General features: G+C 41.9%; 1 pseudogene; it reads right to left on the bottom strand.

The window, feature by feature from the left end:
- Positions 1–1,399: 1,399 nt before the first annotated feature.
- On the bottom strand, positions 1,400–3,243 carry LOC100295371 (kinesin-like protein KIF11; annotated as a pseudogene).
- Positions 3,244–6,649: the final 3,406 nt, after the last annotated feature.

Here is a 6,649-nt window from a genome sequence, read left to right as displayed (position 1 = left end):
CATTAATGTGCATTAGAGGATACCCCAGGTTAACCTGTCATAGAAAACTGTCTCTTGAGTCTTTAAATTCTGTACTAATTCTATACCTCTGGTTGGCCTATTGTTTGTTTAGGTTTTAAGGTGAATGACCTGGGGCTGTTATTTCCATCAGCCTAATTGAGAATCTAAAGGCACAGTTGAAATGTCTATTTTTCTTGCTATCCTCAGAAGTGAAGTGAAAGTCCCTCAGTCGTGTCTGACTCGTTGCGACCCCCGTGGACTACAGTCCATGGAATTCTCCAGGCCAGAATATTGGAGTGGGTAGCCTTTCCCTTCTCCAGGGGATCCTCCCAAGCCAGGGATCAAACCCAGGTCTCCCGCATTGCAGGAGGATTCTTTACCAGCTGAGCCACAAAGGAAGCAAATAAGGGGGAATGAAGCTAAACCTGGAACAGGAAAGGTTTAAATGTGCGAAGGGTGTCCAGTTAGCAAACTTATAAACGCTTTGGCAACAGTTTAAATCACAACCTTATTTTGTTGCTGTTGCATTCATATTTATTCCAATACCTGAGACATTTAAGGCACTCAGTGATATGGGCCTTGATTTCTAGTCTACTTAAGAAAGTCGCTCAGTCGTGTCCAACTCTTTGTGACCCCATGGACTGTAGCCTACCAGGCTCTTCCATCCATGGGGTTTTCCAGGCAAGAATACTGGAGTGGGTTGCCATTTCCTTCTCCAGGGGATCTTTCCGACCCAGGGATTGAACCCAGGTCTCCCACATTGTAGGCAGACGCTTTACCATCTGAGCCACCAGGGAAGTCTACTGAAAGAGGGCTTTAAATTTCACAGGACTTGTATTCTGCACCCCCAAACCAAACTTCCTCAGAAGAGACTGCTGCAAATTTACTCCATGATTCTCATTCTTTTCAGCTTACAATACAAATAACTCACTTTTTGCAACCTAGGTCTTATAATAAAGCACTGCTGAAAAATTAAATAGAAGAATGTTCAGTTGCCATATAGGCTACAAAAATGATTTGCTGGTGGTGATTTTTAAGCTTGATTCTAAATAGATTTATGAAGAATGGTACTTGGAAGACATTGTTCAAATTTTGCTACTTAAGGTATCTTGAGATTATAGGCTCACTCTCCCTAAAATTTCAAAAAGCATAGAGCTTAGGCTCTTAAGGGTATAGCAGTGATAAAAACTTTCAGTCATTTCTAAAAAGCAACACTTGATAGTTTTCTGTCCCCAATGGTTCTCTAATATACATGTAGAAGGAAGGCAACAGGAAACCAAGAATAAAAATAGCTGAGCTCTCCACAATTGGGCTTCCTGCTTGCTTTCCTTGCTCAAAAGAGGAGACACCATCTCCTCTTTATGAAGTAATAGAGGCTTCATAGACAGCTGGGCCACTCCAGTGACGGTCGGCATCTGATGCCCCATATCTCTCAGTTCTTCTTGTTGCCAGTGGTCGGCCTGGCGATGGTGGTGAAATGGGAGCAATTAATCTGTAGAGTAATCTGTAAAAACATCTTACTGCTCTGTATTTTCTTGAACACTGCTGACTGCTTTCTGGATGTTTTTACACTTTTCCTCCAAATCACAGAATCTCTCCTCCCAAAGACTGATTAACTGGTAAAGTTCCTGTTGAATATATTTTCTTTGCTTTCTTCACGTCTTCAGTTTTCACACAGCTTCTGTGATTCAGCCAAGGAAGAAACTATATTTTAGTTCACGTAGATTGTTAACACGGTGTACTAAGAAAGCCATCCATTTCCTTCTGATCTTCTATCTTATTAGCCACAATAGACAAAGTCTTGAAAATATTCTTCAGCTGACTACTGATTTCCAGGATAGATGCCACAGTGGGGGATAAAGCTGTTCCCAGTGACCTGAGGAGGTCAGTAATCAATTCCTGAAATACAGTTCTACTTTCTGCCATTAACGGTTCTTTCAATATCATATCAGACATCTGAGAAACAAGTGTAGACACATTTTCTGGAATCGAAGCGAGAGACCCAAGTGCTGCGGTAATGGTGTCTGATGCAGGCGTACTGGACGTCGGCAGGGCACCAAGCAAGGGCTCGTGAACGTCTAGCATGGCCTTTGTTTCATGCTGCCACCCTTAATTCTTCCATATTGTTAAACAGACTATTCAAGTCTTTGCCAAAAACATCCTGAACTTCTGCGTTATGCTGATCAACTGCCTTTCCTTCAACTGTGTTAAGCAACCCACTGGCAGCATCATGAAGTCTCTCCTCCGTACTTTCCAAAGCCGAGGTGATATATTCTTCAACAAGCTGTAATTTCATTTCCTGCAAATGTCTTTGAGTGGTTTCAAGTTCCTGTGTCTTACTTTGCAGGTCAGATTTGCACGGGTTAAGTTCATTTTTACTGTCCATAAACAATTCTGTAACCCTATTTAGCTCTTCCTCAACAGCAGCAATTTTTTCAACCAGTTCTACAATTTCTTCCTCCTGAACACTTAGTTTTCCACTCATAGCTCTAACATTTTCTTCAGAAATGTACACTCCATTTTTTTCACGAGTTGCAGCAAGATCCCGTTTCAGATGCTCTATCTCTTCTGTATATTCCTTAATCAGAGCTTTCTTGGTGAGTTTCTGGTTAACCTCAGGCTTTCTTTGCTCTATGAGCATATTCCAATGTACTCAGAGTCTCCTCCAGGTTGAGAGATGCAGAAGAAACTGTTGCCATGATAGATGTTCTTGTACATCCCCCAAGAGAGTCCTGGAGGATTCTAGTCTGTTTAGATTCTCGATAAGGAACATGAGGTGTTCTTTCTACAAGAGCAGTAATAATCCTTCCCAGAGTCAACAGGGACTGATTGATATTTCCAGCTTTCCGAGGTCTCTTGTCAACTGCTCCAGAATGGCCAATGTTCTCACTGCCTGCAAGATCAACCTTAATCAGCTTTCTTGGTGATTTTCTGGTTAACCTTAGGCTTGTTGAGTATGTTCTTTGCTCTAGCCCAATTCTGCCACCACCTTTCCCCATCATGTTGCCAAGACTCGGTTCTTATAACTTAGGGATACTAATGACACATTTGTCCAGTGGCCAATGGACTGCTGTGACATTCAAATGAAAGGTATTGGTAAAGTGAAATTCATTCATTCACGAGTAATTATTGATGGGTTGTTCTAGATCCTTAGGAAAATGATGGAGTAATAATTGAAGGTTGGAACTCTGAACACCCCCCCACCCCACCCCCTGCCCCGCACACACAATACACACACACACACACACACCCGTAGACCAAATCCTGGCTTCCTTACCCACAAACTGTGGGAGGATTAATAATACTTGAAGAGTTATTGCCAAATTTGTGCTCCAACTCTTTGTGTCCAACTCTTTGCGACCCCATAGACTGTAGCCTGCCAGGCTCCTCTGTCTGTGGGATTTTTCAGGCAAGAATACTGGAGTGGGTTGCCATTTCCTCATCCAGAGCATCTTCCCAACCCAGGGACCAAATCCACGACTCTTTCATCTCCTGCATTGGCAGGCAGATTTTTACCACTGCTCCGTATTTGCAAAGCATTTACCACACAGAAAAAGTTGCTATAAAAGCCTTTGAAAACAAAAGATTTCTTTGACATAAACTAGGTTGAATTACTCTTTAAGGAGACAACTGAATATCTTATATCAGAAGAGGTAAGATAGAGCAGTACACACCAGTATAACAAAATTCTTTACATATAAAATGAAGTTTTAATTATTAATCATTAGCCGTTAGGAACACAGATGTCCAGGATGCCTTACTTTACTTGGGTTACAAATAAAGATTAATTCTACTGCCATTAGAGCAGCCTAGGTTTCTTTTTATTAATTACCCAAGTGATACGTGAATATGTTCCTTTAATAAGTAATGAAAACATTTAGACGAGGCTAAAGTTCTCTGTGATATCTGATGTAATTCTCCCATAACACATGAGGAAAAAAATGATCTCAGTAGCTTGAAACGACAGCGTTATCTGCTCAGATTTGTGTCCATGGCTGGGCAGTGGGCATCTGATTCCACAAGACCCTGACTTACAGACCCGAAATGGCAGTTTCTTGCCATCTAGAAAGTGACACCGCAGCAAGAAAGCAAGACACATCATGGGTCAGAGTGACATCCTCTCCAGAGTGACACGCACTTCCTGTCCCATTCCACTGGCCCTTGTCAGGCACATGGACACTCCCGGGTCACAGGTGACAAGGGTCAATCCTATCATGCACTTGACTCCATCCCTGACCTTGGGAAAGCTGCTTAGTTTCCCTGCGTCTCAGTTTCCTCGCGTGTGAAATGAGAACAGATACAATACTAATTTCAGGGCATTGATAAGTAAAATAAGTGTGAAGTGCTTACAATGGTGTTCAAAGTCTAGCCACGATGCTGATGAAGACGACGCTTTGCGTCTGTAAGCGCTGTAGTCTAAGTGTCTTGTGCTAGCCTGTCATTTATAAGCAGCTGCATTTTCAACCCACAATAATCTTCCATTGTGTTCCATAACTTTGGTGTGTGCACACACAGATGAACGTAACGCATATAAAACATACCTATTTCTGTTTCCATGCAAACGTTGAGACCCAATTTTAATGCTTTCGGTCTGAGGCTACAGCACAATTTATAGAGCAACCAGTGGGTGGATGCTGGATATTTCCTCATGTGAGCAAGAGAAGACGGGCTGCTTTCAACAGGCAGTTCTGGCCCATGTGCCCACTGGCCTTTGGCAGTCTGATGTCAGAGGCGACGTGAATCAGGGCGCTCAGATGCTTGAACGGTGACACCGTTGGAAACCCGGAGTCTGTCTTGGCCCATTTAGAACAAGCACTGTTGGCTTCTCAAAAATTAGTTTTTTTTTTTTCCTTCTGGGAAACTGAGTATTAATTCATCCTCATAAAGCACATGTCTCTGGAATAGCCAACCAGCCACTAATATTCACTTCCCTTTAGCTAGTTTGTCTCTGTGTTATTAATACCATGCAGCTCCATGCTCTTCCACATCCCCATGACAGTCAATCATCTGGTCAATTTGATTTTTTTAAGCCTTAATTGAACCCCTAAAATGTGTTTACTCTGAATGCATTAAGGTTATACTTATCAAATCGGAACTATACTCCCTCCTTAAATTATCTTGAAAACAAAATCAATAGTTTATTTAACCAGAGTCAAAAGAAAAAGAAAAGGGAAAAAAATGCCCTGGGGAATTTGTGTAATAAGTTTTACTTAGAAAGAAACAATGTGGATAAACGGGGAAAGAATTTCAGTGTGAGGCAAAGAATATGGGGTAGCTTGGAGGAATAGACAGGCACCTAATTTAATATTGTTCCTTTCTGTGCAGTTTCTTACAAAATAGGTCACCAGCTTTTGTTGCTTTCTGAGCAAGCCATAGGAATAAACAACCGGCTGACATTTTTTAAATATGACAGCAGCTGGATTTAATACAGGCATTTATAGCATTTCTTTAACCAAATATTTGAGATCATTAAAAAACTGGGCTGACTATTAATGCCTCCAAATTGGACTCCGGGGGGAAAATTTGATCTAATTCAGATGCCTCTACCTAAGCTCCCAGTGTGTTTTACATTTGCAGGTTCTCAGTTTTTCTGCTCCGGGTCATAGCTCCTCTGTATTGAGAAATGAGGATCTCCATGGAGTGACAGATACAGCCCAATATTCTCTAAAACCGGGGTCCCCAACCTCTGGGATCTGACGCCTGATAATCTAAGGTGGAGCTGATGTAATAATAATGAAGTGTACAGTAAGTGTTACGTACTTGAATCGCCCCAAAACCATCCTCCCAACCGGGTCTGTGGAAAAATTGTCTTCCATGAAACTGATCCCTAGTGCCAAACACTAGGGATCAGCTGCACTAAGATCCGAGCCTTTCCATTAACTAATCTTCTACTGGCACTTTGAGGATATCCGACAGTAAGCAGGAGGCAACTTTTTCTTCCAGAAAAGCTGATGAACGTCTCCTGGGGGATGGATGGTTGGATTGAAGTCTAAACATAAGAGGAAACAAGAAGGGTTGGTTATTTCGTCCAGCTTCCAGATCTTTCCAAGTGGCTTCCCTTTTGGATCTACATGTGCTGGTCCTGCAAGTCTTAGAATTCTCATCGAGTCAGATGAGAATTGGGAATCCTGCAGCTCAACTCCTCATCTTCATTAGCTCTTCTGTGTCCTTTTTCATCAAATATTTCCTGAGCGTTCCCTGGCACCTGGCCTTAATCCAGGCTCTGTGCTGACGGTGGAGACCGTGGAACAGAATAGCTGTGGTCTTTGCCCAATCTGAGAGAATAGAAAATAAAGGACCTACAAACAGATAAACAAGATAGTTTCAGGTGCTGAGAAGCACCATGAAGCAAGCAGGACCAAATATTATGTCACGGTCTCTAATATCTAGAGTCCCGAAGCGTCCATGCTCTATTCTTTTCAAAAACTTGATTCACAAATTTGTTTCACCTGGTGACCTTCCCATAGCTTTCCAACACAGCTTCTTTTTTTTTTTTTTTAATTTGGCTTAAGTTAACTAGAGCCAGTCTCTCCTGTTTGTGACCAAAGAGCCCAATGGATACAGAAATAGCGAAAAATAATCAAGGATTCTTCCTAACAAGATTGTCCTCAGAATTTCAAATACAATTGGAGGAGAAGGGTAAGACCTG

This window comes from Bos taurus, chromosome 13 (genome assembly GCF_002263795.3).
Source record: "Bos taurus isolate L1 Dominette 01449 registration number 42190680 breed Hereford chromosome 13, ARS-UCD2.0, whole genome shotgun sequence".
In the NCBI taxonomy this organism is placed as follows: domain Eukaryota; kingdom Metazoa; phylum Chordata; class Mammalia; order Artiodactyla; family Bovidae; genus Bos; species Bos taurus.
The sequence above is the reverse complement of the archived record's forward strand: the minus strand, read 5'-3'. Positions and strand labels throughout refer to the sequence as shown.